Source organism: Protopterus annectens, chromosome 4.part0 (genome assembly GCF_019279795.1).
Source record: "Protopterus annectens isolate FY-2018-M chromosome 4.part0, PAN1.0, whole genome shotgun sequence".
Taxonomy (NCBI): domain Eukaryota; kingdom Metazoa; phylum Chordata; order Ceratodontiformes; family Protopteridae; genus Protopterus; species Protopterus annectens.
Genome location: NC_056733.1, coordinates 23,297,059 through 23,315,834, shown reverse-complemented (window position 1 = coordinate 23,315,834; position 18,776 = coordinate 23,297,059). Strand labels below are relative to the sequence as shown.

Genomic DNA, 18,776 nt, shown 5'->3' with positions numbered 1-18,776 from the left:
AGCTATACCTGTCCCTGTAAACCATTCTGCACCATTCTTGTAGATAGTGCAGAAAAGGTTTTGATCCCTAAACAGAGTATTTCTGGTGCCATTTAACTTGTTGATGCACAGTAAATTCATCAGTATTGGGTCACAGGGTGCCTTGTATCCATACACAGGTCATCTCTTGGCAGTCTGTATGATTCTGAGTGTAGTGACAGGGCTTTGAGTCAGTCCATGTAGGACATTTAGTTTGGTTCTTCTATCCTTTTGGCAAGGTATTTATGTGGGTGTCTGGACAGAATCATGCCAAAGGGGGCATTATATTCAGTGACTGGCCTAATGAGGGCCGAATAAAGGAGGAAATGACATTCCTAGATCTAAATACAATCCCTTTGTTTACAAGTTGTACAATATAGAAGGACTTTCTTACAATAATGGATGCAGGTTGATCAAAAATTTAAGTTTCTGCCCACTAAAGTTCATAAATCCAGAACAATTGGGTCAAGCTCTTAGGAGCAAATTGTCAATGTGGTACCTCTCTGGGGTAAATGACTTCCCCATGGATACAATAGTGCAGTAATTATTATAATTATTTTATTCTTATTTTATTCTTAATTATGCATAAGATTGTCAGCAGAATTATTTCCATTAGTTATAATGATCTCTACAGATATATATATATGTGTGTGTGTGTGTGTGTGTGTGTGTGTGTGTGTGTGTGTGTGTGTGTGTGTGTGTATGTATGTATGTATGCATATATATCTAAATACACACACACATATGGTAGGAGGTAATATTGTCATTTGGTCATCTTGTCAACAATATTAACTGCATGTTCTTTTTGCCAAATGTTCGTTTTATTGAACATCCTCACCTCAGGCTTTGTGCCCACTGAATAGCGCACCACGACAGTTATCCCACTCCACAAGGGGGGAGCCACCACAGACCCCGGGAACTACCTCCCCATTAGCCTGACGAGCCTGGTCTGCAAGGCCATGGAACGTATCATCATGGAACTCATAAACAAAGACATTGGTAATCTCCAAACTCTGGACCCCAACCAGTTCGGGTTTGTAAAAGGCAGATCATATCTCCTAAACCTGATAGACTTCTTTGAAGCAGTCACCAAAGCCATCGATGAGGGTAAAGTGGTTCACACAGCCTATCTAGATCTCGCCAAGGCTTTTGATACCATCCCCCACTCTGGAATTATAGATAATTTCACTAAACTAAGTGTAGATCCCTATGTCACAAGATGTGTTGCCAACTGGCTCATGGACAGAACCCACACTGTGAAAGTAGCAGACTCCAAATCCGACTTCAGACCAGTGACAAGTGGAGTACCACAGGGTTCAGTCCTGGGTCCTCTCCTGTTTGGTATCTACTTCTCTGAAGTGCAGGCTAACACAGAAGATCTTTGGCTAATGAAGTTTGCAGATGACTGCAAACTGGGAGCCATAATCGAAACTCCTAACGATGTGGGCATCTCCACTGAGACAGGTGTCAAAACCATGGCCTGAAGCGCAATGCCAAAAAGTACATTGTCATCCCCTTTGGTAAAAACTCTGTACCCATGAACTACCACATAGGTGGTAGTCTACTTAACACCGAAAGTGTGATAAAAGACCTTGGGACACAGGTGGACAGTAGTCTCTCTTTTGATAATCACATCGCCACAGTGGTCAGGAAATCCTTGTACATGGCACACTTCATCACAAAAGGTTTCTCATTCAGAAAAAAAGAGGTCATTGTTCCCCTCTACTCATCACTCAGTTAGACCCATTATAGAGTACAGTGCCCCTTTTGGTATGTACCACACAAGACATCTACAACAACTGAAGAGGCCACAGAAATACCTCACAAAGAGGATTACTGGCCTCAAACAGATACCCTACGCAGACCGTCTCAAAAAACTCCAGCTTTACTCTGTCACATATCGCCTACTCAGAGGCGATCTCTGCCTAACATACAAAGCTATGTCAAACCCAGAGCTGTTGGACATGCTCCACTTAAAGAAATCCCAGTCCCTCCGAACTACATGCTGTAGGGACCGAAATGTTGTCACCACAATAAACAGAACATGCTGGAGGGATAGATTCCTGTCCCAGAGGCTTCCCATACTCTGGAACAGACTACCTATCTATGTCAAACAGAGCTCCTCATTAGCACTCTTCAAGAAAAATCTTGATAATTGGATGGGAAATAGGAAATTCACCCCGGGGATCACTTCTGTGGCTCTGCTCGACAGGGGCACAGGAAAATAATTTTCTTGGGTGGCGAAAGCCAGGGAACCTTTTTGGCTAGGCTTATATAGGCCCTAGGCCCAATAACCTAGTACCTATGAACCACATTTGAATGATGTAAATACTATGTACTAACCACTTGTGCTGTTTTGTCTAAAAATTATTCACATTGTTTTGCACAGATGTATAAAAATTCCTCTCATGTTTCTTTTAAGCCATTGACAAAGCGACAAGTATATTTTTACTTGAAGTACCACTCATTTTATAGAGCTTTCTTATGCTAAATAAGTTTTACTCTCACAGTACAGTAGTATCTGACTTAGTTATTAATACCTGCTCCAGAAAAATTAAAAAAAAATTATCCCTTTGTCAGATTCACTACAAAATAAGAATTAAATTCTAAAGTAGTTAAAGACAGGTAAGCATGCTACCAAAGCATTTTCAGTTCATCTAAATGTAGCGGATGTCATGAGAGGTATTTGATAATTCTTCCTTGAGTAGTATGCAAATGTTGAATTATCTGATTGTATCTGGCCATCACTGGATGCTGCACTTCATTCTGATTCTGTGACATCCAGAGGTGTCAGTTACCCGGACTTTTGGATAAATATGAATTGGTTTTGCACACCAGTCTGTTTTTTTACCTTCAAAGGCACTGGTCATGTGATCTTGTTGAAATGCCTGCAGCAACACTGGCTTTGCTCATAATTCCACCAATATGGTGGCTACATTACTTGAAGCATTAAATAAAGAAAGCTGCTATGGCTGCCTGAGCTGTAGCTATGGTGAGGCAAACACTGCTGCCCAGGGACATTCTCTTAGGGGACATGAGTCTCGTGTACCTCTGGTAGTGCAGTGCCAGCAGTGATTTATGAAGCTGTGTGCATATCTTGGCTTTATAAATGAATGTCAAGAATGCATCTGTGGTTGCATTTATAGCAAGCAGCTCTGTGTAGTTAAAGGATTTTTTTTTTGTCTTTAATATTGAGAAAACTATTTTTTGCTGCTCATCTTTGAGTTAATACAGGAGCATAGGTTGGCAAATCACCTAGCTAAAGATCTGATGAATGCAGTACTATAAATGACATAAATATGCAGATCAGAGTTTGGCATGTGTTGCTATATGTTAGGGATAAATATGGCTAATTAGAGAATGAGTGATGTGTACATTGCCACTCTGATTGGAGAATGAATGTTCTCCAGCAGGATGTTAATGTACAGGTAGTGTCACTGAAAAATCAGTCCACCACTACACAACAGCATATTAAGATGCTTCGGAGGTCAGACTGTAAGAAAGCTAATGGCCACCATTATTTTTCCCTCGCTAAGTACCTCCTTTGCTGTTTAATGAGAGTAAAATTTAAAAAAAAGAAAATAAAAGTTTTGTGTGTGTGTGTACCGTGTGTGTGTGTAAGTAAAAGTGAGAGCAATCGAGCCATTATCTAATGCCCACTAAGCAGTGCTTTACTGTTTAGTGAGCATAAAATTAAGACAAATGGATAATAAAAAATAGAAAAGTATGTGTGTTTATGTTTTTGTTGAGAGTGTGCATGCTTGCATGCATGAAAGTAAAAGTATGTGTGTGTGCGTGTGTGTGTGTGTGTGTGTGTGAGTGTGTGTGTGTGTGTGTGTGTGTGTGTGTGTGTGTGTGTGTGTGTGTGTGTGTGTGTGTGTGTGTGTGAGAGAGAGAGAGAGAGATTGTTTGAGCAGTGAGTGCAACTCTTAAAATTAAGGAGTATGCATCCCTCTCAACCTCTTTGTGCAATAAATCTGGATAAAGCCTAAATTAATGGGGAACAAAAGCTCAAAAATAGGGACAGATTTTAAATATTGCTTTCATAAAATCAGAAAGTTGCAATAATAGCAGGAATTTGCTGCACAACCATAAATCAACTTTTTCAACAGCTGCCCATTGCAGGGACCTAAATATGGCCTGCGACTTGAATAGGACATGCAGGAGGGACAGATTTGTCTCCCAGTGACTGCCATGTCTTTGGAACAGTCTACCAATTCATGTGAAGCAGAGCACCTCTATGACACAGTTCAAAAGGAACCTGGACGAGTGAATTGGGCACTGTAAATTAATACAGGGGATAGCACCCACAACCCTACATGGGCAGTATATAATAAATACAGTCCTGGGTATTGACTAGAGTATCTATGTATTACATTGGGATGAAACAGCTAGGCTTGAAATGGTCTCTGGGTCAATAGCCTAGTAACCTCCTATGATCCTGTGATCCTATGATTTAAGTTGCTATGCATTTTCTGAAGGATGTGAAATTCATACCTCTTAACTGTCCCTAATTTTGAGCATCACCTCTGATTTTGACTCAAATTTTAGCTCTACTTCTCTTAATCCTTCCTAAAACTGATGACTTTTAGAAAAAGTGCAGTGAATTATATTTAATCAACAATGACAATAAATACGGTTATAGACATTTTTACTTCAAAAAACATATATTAACTCACATTCTCTTATTCTGTCAATGTCTCAGATTAATAATATTAATATTTTAAAAGTGCCCCTGATTGCTTCTGAATTTGTCCCTGATTAGTTCAGAGGAATGATAAACTCTGAAACTTAATTGTAACTCATTATTTAGTGAATTCAACCCACAATTATTAGCCAGCATATACTAACTGTTTCACAACAATATTATTAAGAGCACACACACACACACACACACACACACACACACACACACATATATATATATATATATATATATATATATATATATATATATATATATATATATATATATATATATATACACACACACACACACACACACACACACACACCACATATATATATATATATATATATATATATATATATATATATATACACACACACACACACACCCACATATATATATATATATATATATATATATATATATATATATATATATATACACACACACACACACACACATATATATATATATATATATATATATATATATATATATATATATATATATATACACACACACACACACACATATACATATATACATACACACACACACACACACACATACACACCCACATATATATATATATATATATATATATATATATATATATATATACACACACACACACACACACACACACACACACACACACACACACACACATACATACATACACACACACACAAACACACACACACATATATATATATATATATATATATATATATATATATATATATATACACACACACACACACATACATACATACACACACACACACACACACACATACATACATTCATATACACATACATTCATATATCTATATCGATATAGAAATTAAAAAAAATACAAACAATTTAACAAACAGCCCATTCTCTAAGAGCAAGAATGCCTTCAAGGGTGTGTGTTATTGTGTAAATAACACCCTTCCAGGAAGGTAGATGCCCTCTGCCTGCAATGTCAGGCCTCTGAACACCTCTGGACTGGCATTAGTTACACAATAACACACACCCTTTCATGCATTATTGCTTCCTTAGCATATAGTGTACTGGGATTGCATTATCCATTACTGGCACAGATGTTCAGAACAAAGTTTGATATGGAGTACTACCTGTGCCTTGGCCTGACACTGACCTGCACCATCATGTGGGGTGTACCATGTTGAAGTAACTTGGGGAGCATGAACATTGTGGTAAAGACATTTCTGAACTCTACCTTCATGTCCTGGAATTAGGTCATGAAAGGACGTGTAAGTCTGCACTGCTGCTGTAAAGGAAAATATTTTATGAAGTTTTAAAAACCTGATGATGCTAAAAAAGATACACAATTTAATGATGATAGTTTTACATCACTAGATAGATAGATACAGATACACACACACACTCACACACACACATACATTTATTATATACCTCTATGCATACAACTACATATGCATATGAACAGGGAACTATAATCCTGAATGCCATATGAAACATTACAAATTATCAAAATGACACCCCAATAATCTTTCAAGTTATCTTTTTTTATGGTGTCACAGTTCCCCACAATCTTATTCTTGTAGGGAGCTGTGTCCCCTGCACTATTAAACTAAAGTTAATCTGTTCCACAGTTACTGCAGCTTAAGGGGAAAGTAAAATTCCCCCTTACAAGAACATCTGTAAAATCAGTGTCCATTTGCAAAGTTGTGTATTGTCACCCTAATCTCTGACTACCATACATGTAGCTATATTGATGTAGACAGCTATATAGATAACTGTGTGCTTACTTATGTTTATGAAATATCTACAAAATATTGTCTTGTTTACAACATGAGTTTCTTGGTCAGCCATCTTTGAATTATGGGAAAAAAGCTGTACATTTGTTGCATGCTGGGAGGTAGGACTCCAAGGCCCCTCCATTTACCCATTTAATTAATGATTTCATCTGCACAGTTGTTCTGGAACCCATGGTCCAGTTTCCATTCTAACATATTATATCATTACTAAAGAGGCAGCTGTACAACCACCATGTCATGGTACTGGACTATCACATACACTTTCTAATTATACCCACCAGTGCCCACACTCACATTACTGTGACCTTGTGTGTGAACCATGCATTTGTTTTTTAGCATTTGTGTTTTGTGGAAATGCTATATCAAGCATGCACTCTTTCTGACATGTCTTGTCTTTATTATGTATGTATTCAGACATTATCCAGATTTAAGAATGCAAGGGACATTACACATAATTTCTGGTAGCCAAGAGCAAAAGATTTCTTGAAGACAGACTGGCTGTCCAGTTATATTGGGAGTAGGCTAGAGATTCTTATCTGTCACTTACACCTTACATACGTGTATAGACATCAGCAGACTGCCAGTTGATTTCTGCATCATTGATAGTGACCCATCAGCTACTTCAAAGCCAATTGAAAAAAAGACATAAAAAGTATTTAACCTTTTTCTTTCTCATACTACATCTCTCCTTCACTCTTCCTATTAGTATCTGTCTTATTTCTTCTCCTTTTACAGTACTAATCGACCTAGGTACATTCTATGTAAAATTGCTAATATGGTATTAACTGCTCATCGAAATGTGCTTCTCCTGAATCTATCTTGCATTCTGTGTGATGTTATGATTTTCTAATTTGTTACTTATAAACATTTGTAATATTTTGTAATGTACTTAGTATTTAGTGGAGCTTTTCTCTTCGGGCCTCTGCTGAAAATGGACATGTATCCAGCCAGACTAGCCCGGTCAACAAATGTAAAATAAATAAATAAATAAAAATAAATTTAAGCGGGGACAAACCCCACTTCACCTCATGCAGAAACTTTGATTCCATGTGCACCCACTCTGAGGTTGAGAAACACTAGGGTTTAGGGTATTAACTCATTTATCCTCAAAGGTTATAGTTGTTTGTGCTTATTGTTAGCTTTGGATGTTTTAGCAACTGCTGTGCTGCTGTCAGTCTGCTGTTAGCCTCCTTTAATGTACATAACTTAAAACTATGTACATTCCTCATATATCCTGGTCTTCTTTAAATTTTGCTTTTCACTGAAAAGTGGCTGCATTTTCTTTAGGAACAATTTGTGCTTAACAATAACAATATACACAGACCACACATTAGATTTTACCGTCATTTTGTGGACGATGTTTTTATCTTGTGGGAGAGGGGCATGAAGAATTGTATGGGTTTCTTCACTACATTAACCATACTACTGAATTTTTGAAGTTTACTATGTCCATGTCACATAAAGAGATAGGTTTCTTGGATGTATGATTAACGGTTAACCAAATGGGTCAGATAGATACCAATTTATTCCAAAAGCAATGTTGGAACAATAGTTACTTGTCCTTTGATAGTATGCACCCCAGGCATATATATCCTAATGTAGTAAGAGGCCAATACATGAGAACCTCTAGGCTATGCACACAAGAGGAAGCATTTCATGAAAACATTGATGCATTGAGTCAACATTTTTTGAAAAGGGGCTATAAGAAGGACCTTCTGATGCAGCATAAAGAGAGGGTGGTCAAGGATAGGAAAAACATTGTTGCCCCATACTTCTCTAGACATGCTTCTAGTGCCCATAAGGATAGAAGCTTTGTCAGTAAACTCAGATTTGGTTTAAAGTACACAAATGATGTAGGCTCTGTTATAATATTATATGAAAAAACTGGGGAATACTCACAAGTGACAACAAGACAGCTGAAATAATTGGGAACAATCCCTCCTTTATGTACAAAAATTGTTTAAATTTGAAAAGACAACTGTGCACAGGAAATTGTAATACTAGGTCAAGTAACTTGCTATCTGCCATACTTGATACATACAGCTGCAGGCATTGCAGAGCCTGTACATATATTTCACAGGAACAAATGTTTAAACATCCACAGATTAAATATATATTTTAGTCCCAGATTCTATGCAGATTGTAGTACAGCAAATGTGATTTACTTAGCCACATGCAAGTCCTGCACAGGATTCTATGTTGGTAAGACCAATAAGAGATTAAAAGATAGCATTTGTAGTTATTCTTATGAGATTAAGACTTGCAATATGAACAATGCACTAGCTAAACATATTAGAGAAAAATGAGTTTGTTTATAGAGCCCTACAAATAGTTCATGTGGGTCACTGGGGGGGGGGGTGATCTCACTAACTATGCTGAAACAGTAAAACTTAAATGGATCTTGATGCTACATTCTGATAAACATCCTAGTATTAATGCTTGTGCCTCTTTAAAACCTGTATTGAAAGGGAGGAAATTGGTTTAATGAAGTGATGAATTAACATAGCTGATTGAACATCTAACTGTTTTTAAACTGAGTTGTGACTTTGTATTTTTATGATCTGAAGAAGCGTTGGTTTTTGCAGTGCGAAAGCGCTTATCTGGTCCATTTTTACAAATAAATATTTTTACTGTGTGAAGCTGTGGTGTTCCTGCCAATTTTTATGCTTTGGATTTTTGGTGTTATCTGGCAGTTATCTTTATCAGTGGCTGGGACTTGGTTCTTGTGTTTGCCTTGGTTACAGGAGTCAGGCATTGCCTATGCTGGCCTGCTTCCTCCAGATGCCTTAACTCTCATTTCTATCTTTCAAAGTCTTCTTCCTCTGGCCTGCATTACAGCCACGAAGTTTCTAAGAGCTCTGGGTTTCATGGCATCCACCATTACAATGCTCCCTCTGGCCAAACTTCACAAGAGAAAGTTTCAGTGGTTTCTGAAGTCAGTTTGGCTTCAACATGCACATCCTCTAGAATTTGCAGTGCCTCTTCTTCCTTGTCTCAAGAAGGAACTTCACTGGTGGATCCAGCAGTTGTCCCTGAATCCAGGGTTCCCTTTTCACCCCCCTTTACCCTCTCAGAAACTGTTCCCAGACGCTTCAAACATGGGATGGGGAGCAACATTTGGCTTCCTAAAGGTACAGGGAGTGTGGTTGCCTCTTCTGAAGAAGCACATCAGTGTCAAAGAGATGAGAACTATTATGCTGGTTCTTCAGGCTTTTCATCCTCTTTTCTCTCCAGGGCCTCCCAAGGTATTCACAGACAATACCACAACAATGTGGTATGTAAACAAACAGGGAGGAACAAGATCATATGTTCTTTGCCAGATGGCACTCTTGGTTTGGGATCTGGCTGTCAAGTATCGAGTGGCTCTTCAGGCAGTTTATATCCCTTCATATCAGAACATTGTGGCAGTCACTCAATCCCTCAAATGGATGTTTCACAGGGATGTGTTTCTGTACATTGTCCATCAGTGTAGATCTATTTGTCTCTCCTCTGAGCAGACCACTTTCTCTGTTTTGTGTCAGAGTCCAGGGTCATCTGGTGTGGAAGGTGGATGCACTTTCATTTTCATGAAAGGGGATTTTTCTTTATGCATTCCCTCCCCTTCCTCTCATTCCAAAAGACTTGCTTAAGATTTGACAGGGTGCTCCCAAAATCTTGTTGGTGACTCCCTTTAGGCTGCGACAGCACTGGTTCCCTCTCCTTCAGCATCTAGCCAAGGGCAATCATCACAAGTTACCTCACATGGTGGATCTACTCACACAAGACAAGGGATCTCTCATACATCCCCACCTGTGCACACATCAACTGACACTGTGGGTAATAGGATTTTGATTCCACATAGTCACCTTTTTTCTGAGGACATGCTGAAGGTTCAGCAGGAGCCCAGGAAACCTACTACTAGGCAATCCTACTTATCCAAATGGAAGAGGTTTTCTGTTTGGTGTCTTGGTCATAACCTGGACCCACTTACTGTGGATGTTCTTTTGGTTCTCTCTTATTTGTGTGAATTGCTCAGCGCTAGTTTGTCTCCTTTTGAGCCTGCTCTTACTTCTGCCAGATGCATGTCTGAGTTGCAAGCCCTTATGGCTTGTCCTCCTTTTTTTGATATTTCATGAGGACAGGGTGCCCTTGCATACTAATCCTTCTTTTATACCCAAGATGGTTAATGAATTGTCACTTAATCACTCTATTCATTTGCCTACTTTTTCCCCCTTTTCGCAATCTGGCAGTGAGAGGGTACTGCATACTTTGGATATGCATAGGCGACTCAGATTTTATTTGGAGAAGACTAAGTCTATTAGAAAATCTGATCAGTTGTTTCTTTTCATCCTAGGCCCTTAGCTTTAGCTGTATCCAAGAAACTGTTTCTTCTTGGGATTTTAAAGGCTATTTTTTGTTATACTTTTCATGGTAAAAGCCCTCCTTCTGTTAAGACTCATTCTACTAGAGCTGTGGCTTCCTCTGGTGCTTTTTCAAGGGCTTAGATACTAATTCTGTTCTTCTAGCAGCTACCTGAACTTCTCTGCATACTTTTACCAAACACTCCAAGTTGGGTGGTATCCCCAGAGCAAGAGCTGGTTTTGCTAGGGCCATTCTTCGTGGCTTCTTAGAGGGCTCAGCTGCTCCCTCCTCCTTATAAGTTTCTTCCTGAGTTTTGTCATTCTCCCACAAGTAACGAATACTGCAGAAGTGAATGTAAGGACATAGTACAGTTGTGTAAAATCTTAGACTAACAGTAGATGTCCCAGCCTACACTGCTGCAGTATTAAGTCCCACCCTCCTTCCCCCTAGTCCTTTTTCTTCCTGGATGTACTGGTTAACTCCTGGGTTTCCTTAGACTACTGTTCCTACTTGGGCAATCAGTTCTGAAGATGGTATTTTTGGATGTTACCTTTATGTCTTACACTATGTGAGGAGCGTACAGGTGACATTTGGCACACCTTAAAGTAACAGTAGGCTTTGGTATGCTGGCTGATGTTAGGCCTTTTACATCAGGGAATCCCACAAGTAATGACTACTGCAGCAATGAAGGCAAGAATTTCTACTGTTATGATAAGATTTTATACAACTGTACTTTTTTGCACTTGTGCAAGAGACTATACTGGGAGGGGGTTCTTTTTTGTTTCAGAATATGGAGTTAGAGTTAACAAAAATTCTCATCTCTTGTTTCCCTGTTTTTTTTTTGGGGGGACAAATGTTAAAAATATGGGTTTTTTTCACTTAAGTATATAACAACATGCATCTTTGTGAGCTTTTTGTGTTCACATTTCATTATGTATATGGTTGAATGTGTATTTGTATTCTAGCTTTGTAAAAAAAAATGTATACTTATCTGGCAGACCCTTACCATAACAGCAATATATTATAGATTGTAAGAGAGTCTATACGCTGGATTTACAAATGTGATTATATGCACAAGAACTTTTTTCCAAACAACATTCATGTATATATTTATTTATCCAAACCTTAGTAGAAGAGTGGGTGGTTTTTTTTTTTTTTTTTTTTTTTTACTAATTGTTATCTGATTCAATATGTTAACTGGGATTATCTTTTTTTCCCCTAGAATGTTTCACTGAAAAGCAAAAATTAAAGAAGACCAGGATATAATAGGAATGTGGGATTCTGTTTGAAGAAGTCAAACGGGAGACATTCTGCAACACTGTAAGATTCGTATTTTCCTCTTTTGTAGTATTACTTTCATATTATCTGCAAGTTTGTTAATATATCAGCAGAAAACAGGCAGCTCTTTTGTGCCTAGTGATTCTATTAATATTTCACTTTTTTAAATCGAACAACTGATAGAATGTTGTGCAGCTGATTGTAATTTTTGGAGCACTTTTTCTTACAGTCAACTTTTATCTACTTTGTTTTGCACACAGAAGATTACGTGGTAGCCAACCATTTTTTAATGAGTAGTCTGTGACAAATCAATTGGTGAATTATGACCAGTATTCTGAGCTGTCAACACTGTGTACATCACTTTGCACCTTTATAAACACAGCCAAATAGAAGGAGCTCTGAACTATTACTCACTTTTTTCTCACTTTAGAAGGAAATCTAAAATTACCTAACTTAGGCATGCACACAAAAAAGTTGATTTCAAAGTTGTGTACTGCATCGGTACCCTCCCTGATCTCATTAAAGTCATTTTTCATTTATATTTAATATGTAGTGCATTGGCAAAGAATAGCTGGAATAAATACAACGTTTTTGCCCCGCGAGGTTTGACTGATTCTTTCGTCATTGTAGGACATGGCTGGAGTTTACACATCAAACGAATACAAATATTTAGGTGATTTGGTCAAGGGGTCATAAATCACATTGTGTACATTACTGTGAAATTTGAAATCTGTGAGTAGATCTGTATAAAACTGACTGTGGGAAAGACAGGATACCTAGAACAAATAACGTCCTTAGTAATTCTTTATGATATGAAAAATATGTGTCCATACCAAGTAGCTAGTACTCACAGAACTGAATTGTGACTTGATGAATTTAAGCAAATGAAGTAGAGTTCTGAATACAGAACTTACTGAAACTTTTCCAAAATACAACAACCTCCTATATTAAAAACAGGTCAACTCATCATATGATATGTAGCATGAATCACTAGAAACTAGTTTTCTGGAATGGGCAAGCCTCACTATCACCCCATTTCCCAAAAGACTTTATATTATGTCTTTGGGCATATGACCTTGGGGAAAAGATCATTCTTATAAATACATCTCATAGGGCTGTGCTTTATGCGAGATAAGAGGAATATCAAACTATGGAGATTAGGGGTACAGGTGCATTTTGACCCTCTTCAACAGTACTCTATAGTTATATTATGGAAGCATTGTAGAGTAGATGGGTAACATTGTCAACTGTATTTTGCATATATAAATGTATGTAATCAACTCTCAGTCTATGTAGATGCATATGAAAGTAGATCAAAGATCAGAAGCAGATCTTATATCAATAATCCCACATACTGAACATTGTGGTTGGATCCATCCTTTGTAGAATTGTAATTCAGTAAGTTAGCAAGCTCATGGATGGCATACACTCAATATTAACCAAACCTGTTCAGTCAGTGGTTGTTCAGACAAAAGGTGCAGAGTTTGATTTTCATAAATGAAAATGGCTAAGCTTTAAGTGACCTACAAAAGTAGGTAGCCTAGCATTTAAGTTCAATGGATGAGAAATTGCCTCTGTCCATAAGGGATATATGCACTATCCCGATGTGAATTTGCAGTCTGTAAGATTCTCAAGTCATAGGCACAGACCCATCCCATCATCTTGCCCCCAGGGTCCATAGATTGGGTAAAATTAGGTTATATTGCCTAGGCTTGAAAGGGCTTTTAAGCAATTAGCCTAGTAATCTCATATGAATCAATACCCTTATCTGTTTCTTTTCAAATGTTCTACTGTAGCCTTACCTTTGTCCCTTCACAATAAGGTGCTAGTCTCCCTTCTCGCAAAGGTCAGGAGGTAAACTCACACCAGCTTCTTTAAGCTCCTGTATGGCTACCATCTTTCTAGTGCATATGTATTATTTTTTTCAGTATATGTAGATAACACCACCAGTCTCCATATATTAGAGCCAAAAAACCTTTGCACTAGAATCTCAGTGGTACGTACCAGAATGACTGAATGAGTACCAACAGAATGACATATGCCTAGAGTAACAAAATAAGAAACTTATTATGGCATGAATTTAAACTATAGATTGGTTAAAAAAATCCATACAAGAATGAAATGTCAGGAGTAGAAAGCTGAGTGGAAGGAAAAAAGTGACAGGAGGCTGAAAGGTAATTAAAAAGAAAGAAATGATTGTGCATGTAAATGTACCTACACCAATGTGTGCAACCTCGGGGACAAAATCTCAGACATCATAGTTCTAATGATTTCCTTTGTTTGAGCAGTTTAACCATCAGTAAGACATTGTATACTAAGAATTGTGATGATAGTGTGGCAGTGTCGGCTTGTACTTTATTTATAAAACAGAAGGATGTCAAGGAGGGAAGATGGTGCCTGCTCTTTATGAGAAGGAATGTTTGGAAAGTACCGAAGTATGTGAGTGTATGTACTGTAGGTACCATTTTGATGGGTACAGTTGCCATATTTGGTATACACTAACTGCCAGCTCAAATTCAGGGATGGAGAAGAATGTGGTTCAGTAAAGTAAAACAAGCTAATAATTATATATGTATGCATTATTTGAAAAATGCTTACTTAGTTCAGAATAGCAGAACTTCATAAAATAGTTTCAACCAGCAATGCACATGGACTTTGGACTGTGCACATTATTCAGGGTAGAGGGTATTTCTGCCATGAAATTGATGGACTCAAAGTCCATAAACTGAATCGCATGTCTGTTAGCATAAGGTCATTATGTAGTGTCATGCGAACCTTATAATGAACAACATCTAATTATTCCATCAAGTTCAGTGGCGCACAAAACCATAGTGGCATGGCTTCACATGTGTCTGTGGATTTGGTACTTCAGTGGGTAATGGAAAGTGCACAGCAGGAATGCGGAGTACTGCTCACTTGTGGACATAGTGGATATGCAGCTGAGTTGTGCATGTCTGTAGCTGGTGGACAGGATAAGGACACTGCCCCTGCTTATGCACTTGTGACTGTGTCTCACAGTATAGAGCTCCACATAGTACAAGACATAATGGCATAAATAATATAAAGTACTGGACAAAAGTACATGAACAGTATGTTTTGTGTTTACCTCTTTGCCTATTCATACATAAAACATCTTGTTTCCCCTCTTCACACTTTAGCACATGTACAGTACTGCACTGCCATTATAGTGATCCTAGTTGGGATATAATTATGGATTCGATAGCCACACCTCCTTACTGTCACTTCCATTTTGCTACTGTGATCTAACAAGAGTAGGAGTTTGCTGGTGGATCTTAGAAGACTGCTTCTGTGTGATTTTGCATTTTAAGTGCATGCTTCAATGTATAGGGCTACTTTAGTACTTATAAGTGTGAGAGAGAGTGTGTGTGTGTGTGTGTGCACATGTGCTATTGTGATTGTGACATGTCACTATAATTATATAGATAGTTATGCATGTGTGCGTGTGTGTGTGTGTGTGTGTGTGTGTGTGTGTGTGTGTGTGTGTGTGTGTGTGGGCATATGCATATTCTTTGCCTGTATTTATATGTATAGTTATATTTTGGTATGTTATGTGTGTGGGGGTGACTGTTTGTTTTGTTTATGTACAGTTTTACTTGGATGCTCATGTACGTGTGTGTGTGTGTGTGTGTGTGTGTGTGTGTGTGTGTGTGTGTGTGTGTGTGTGTGCTTGTAGAATGTCACTATATTTACATGTATGGTTATGCATGTATGTGTGTGCATGTTCTAGATATAGTTATACTTTGGTGTGTTAAGTGTGTGGTGTGTGTAGGGATATGTCTGTTTGTTTTGTGCTTATATTTTATGTCTATATTTACTTGTATGTATGTGCGTGTGTGTGTGTGTGTGTGTGTGTGTGTGTGTGTGTGTGTGTGTGTGTGTGTGTGTGTGTGTGTGTATGTGTGTGTATGGACATGTGTTCATATGCGTGTGCACATGTGTATGTATGTCTTTGTCTATCTGTATCTGTTTATGTCTGTGTGCATATGTGTACATGCATGTTTTAGCCATTATGTATTGCCAAATGGTTTCTGTATTGGAGGTTAGAATACCAGAAATGCATCAGCAGCACACTGCTTGCTGTCCTATTTATTTATTTTTTTAGTTCAATTGCCCCCACCCCTCACAGCTGCATTCCTTCTAGCTGACCATATACTGCTTTATGCAGTTACTGCTCCTAATTTAGTGTCCTTACTACCACTCCTCCCTCCCCCACGACTTCATCCCTTCCAGCTGTCCATATGCTACTTTCAGCTGTTACTGCTCCAAACTTAGTGTACTTACTACTACTACTCAGAGTGCGGACTGACTTAAACCCAGGCAGATTGGGATGGAAATATGGAGCAGAGCTTCTACTGACATCATATGCACTTATGCATGAAGGAGATGTTGCTGTTGTAATGTAGTTTCTGATGGCAGATCTGGTACAGTGCATTTGTCTCTGACTTCCATTAGCACCATTATGCATGCAGAGTTGAATATTTGTGCATATCTATAGCTATATATATATTTAACCTCTTAACCTTTGTGTACTGTGCATTTTTGGAAATAATCAAGGTATTAATAATACATCGTTTTGCCAATAAGTAAAGCCATGAAAGAAGCAGTTAACCCTCATAAGTCTCTGGTAGTACAAGTTACAAGCAACAGTGTGAAACAAGCTCAGATATGTCAGAGCATTTCATGTTTTACTTCATTGCATATTAGAAATGTGACACATTTTGCAGACAGTTTTTTATGACAAATTTATAAAGCATAATGAGTAGACAGGGATTAATTCATTCTGTACAAGGGCGTTAGAAACAAAATGGACATGCAAAGCATGGAAGGTTGTGATCGGATCTGTGATCATAACCACATTATTATATGTTCGAGATGTGGATGCCATGAAGTTTACCTCAAGAGCAAATCCCAAGAGGTGAATGTTGGCATCCATGTGGAGAACACATAATAACGGGTTATGATTGGTGAGACCCAGTCATAAATCTTTGTAGTGCATGGAGTTTTATCTACAACATGTAATTGCGTAACAGAAAAAAAAAAAACATGCCAAAGTGTTTTACTGCCTTTGATAGCAATAAAACACTTAACAAGACATAGACAACAAATAAATATTGCAGGTCAAAGTCAGGGGCAGTTTTTAAATACTGCCCTAATTTAAATAAATTACTTACGGACTGACATCTGTAAACCTTTGCAGATTTATAAGAAAAGTTATTCAGGGACCGTTGAAAGTGAAGTATGTTATGATTAGGCCTTATGCTACAGAAGCACAAAATAGGTTTATCTTTTTTCTGATTGTGGAGCATAATCAGGGTTCTCTATGCACTACAGTATTATTGCAGAATAAGAAATTGACTGTTAAACCCAGTATCCATTTTAACTTTAGATATGCTGTGAACATTAATAACAGAAAATCGACAGCAGTGATTTCAGTTTGCAGTTCCTAACTTCCTAACTGATATCAATTTGCAGTACTACATTTTGATTACCAGAGTAATAAGCATACTCGTCTTGTATCTCTGTCTTACCATTATTGACCAGTTATACAAGTTGTTCTCTGAAAAAACGAATATAGACATTATGTCAGTTATTAAACACTTAAACACTGCGTTTACTCAGCTTATGTAGCAAAGAAAATACTAGTTGCATTTGCGATGCATGTGTAATTCAACATTCTGTTTTATGCTTCTACCAGTGCATATCACATTGTAGTCTCAGCATCCTAACTACGTAATGACAGATCTCTTACAATGCCCACTGGCCTTGAGCCAAGTTTATTCAACAACTCCAACATTATTTAAGAAGTGGTGGTTGCATGTTTGTGTGTAGGAGTGAGGCTTATTTGTTTTTTTTTGTGTATTTGTTAAGCAGGACAGAATACAAATCGTCATGGACGTTTTTCAGGTTCAGCTGAGCATTACAATACAAATGTATTTAATGCTTCTTTACAAATCAGGTTTGAGATGTGAACACAAATCTCACAGTGAACCCTAGAAGGAGATGCAGTCATCACTGACTCAGAACTCTCTTTCTTTCTCTCTCTCTCTGTTTCTCAAGTCACAGTTACAGGAGCCCCAGGGGCACTGTAGAACCCCCTGCTGACAGCCATGCATCTGTCTCGAATTCCTTTCCAAGTCTTATGGTCAGATGCATTAAAGCTTCAGGTGGCAAGAGCATCATGAACCAGTATGAGAACTGTTTGTGTGTGGATTGGAACTGCCACTACTTTTTTTTGATATTGTTAATTTTGGTTCTTGTTAGTAAATCAAGTAAATCATAAATAAAAGAGAGCTCAAAAATCACAAAGCACAATAGCCAAGAGAGGTCATGTTTGTTTTTATTTAAACAAAGACATTTGTTCTTCGGGAAAAGGTGCCAGACTTTTACTGTTGACAGAACATGAATGTGCTGAGAAGAGCATTTGGCAAGTTTCATTCAACTTCTTTTAGATAAACGTTTGCAAACTTCGCTATATTAAAAAGAAAAAAAATAACCTTTGCTGTTTTGTTTTCATTTAGCCACGTTTCTTTCTAAGAATCGTATTTTACATTTAGCTGACATGTTGCACTGGTATCATTTTTTTTGATTATGATACAGTAGTATACATTTTATATGTATAAACAAACTTCAGTTTTTTGAGT

At 37.8% G+C, this 18,776-nt stretch overlaps 1 protein-coding gene across 1 annotated transcript in view; it reads left to right on the top strand.

The window, feature by feature from the left end:
* RBFOX3 (RNA binding fox-1 homolog 3) overlaps positions 1-18,776 on the top strand; it is a 3,506,422-nt gene that overhangs the window by 952,153 nt on the left and 2,535,493 nt on the right. Inside the window, exon 3 of the mRNA XM_044068066.1 lies at positions 12,059-12,156. The gene's annotated coding sequence lies outside the window, so the exon portion shown is untranslated. The remainder of the gene's footprint in view (positions 1-12,058; positions 12,157-18,776) is intronic.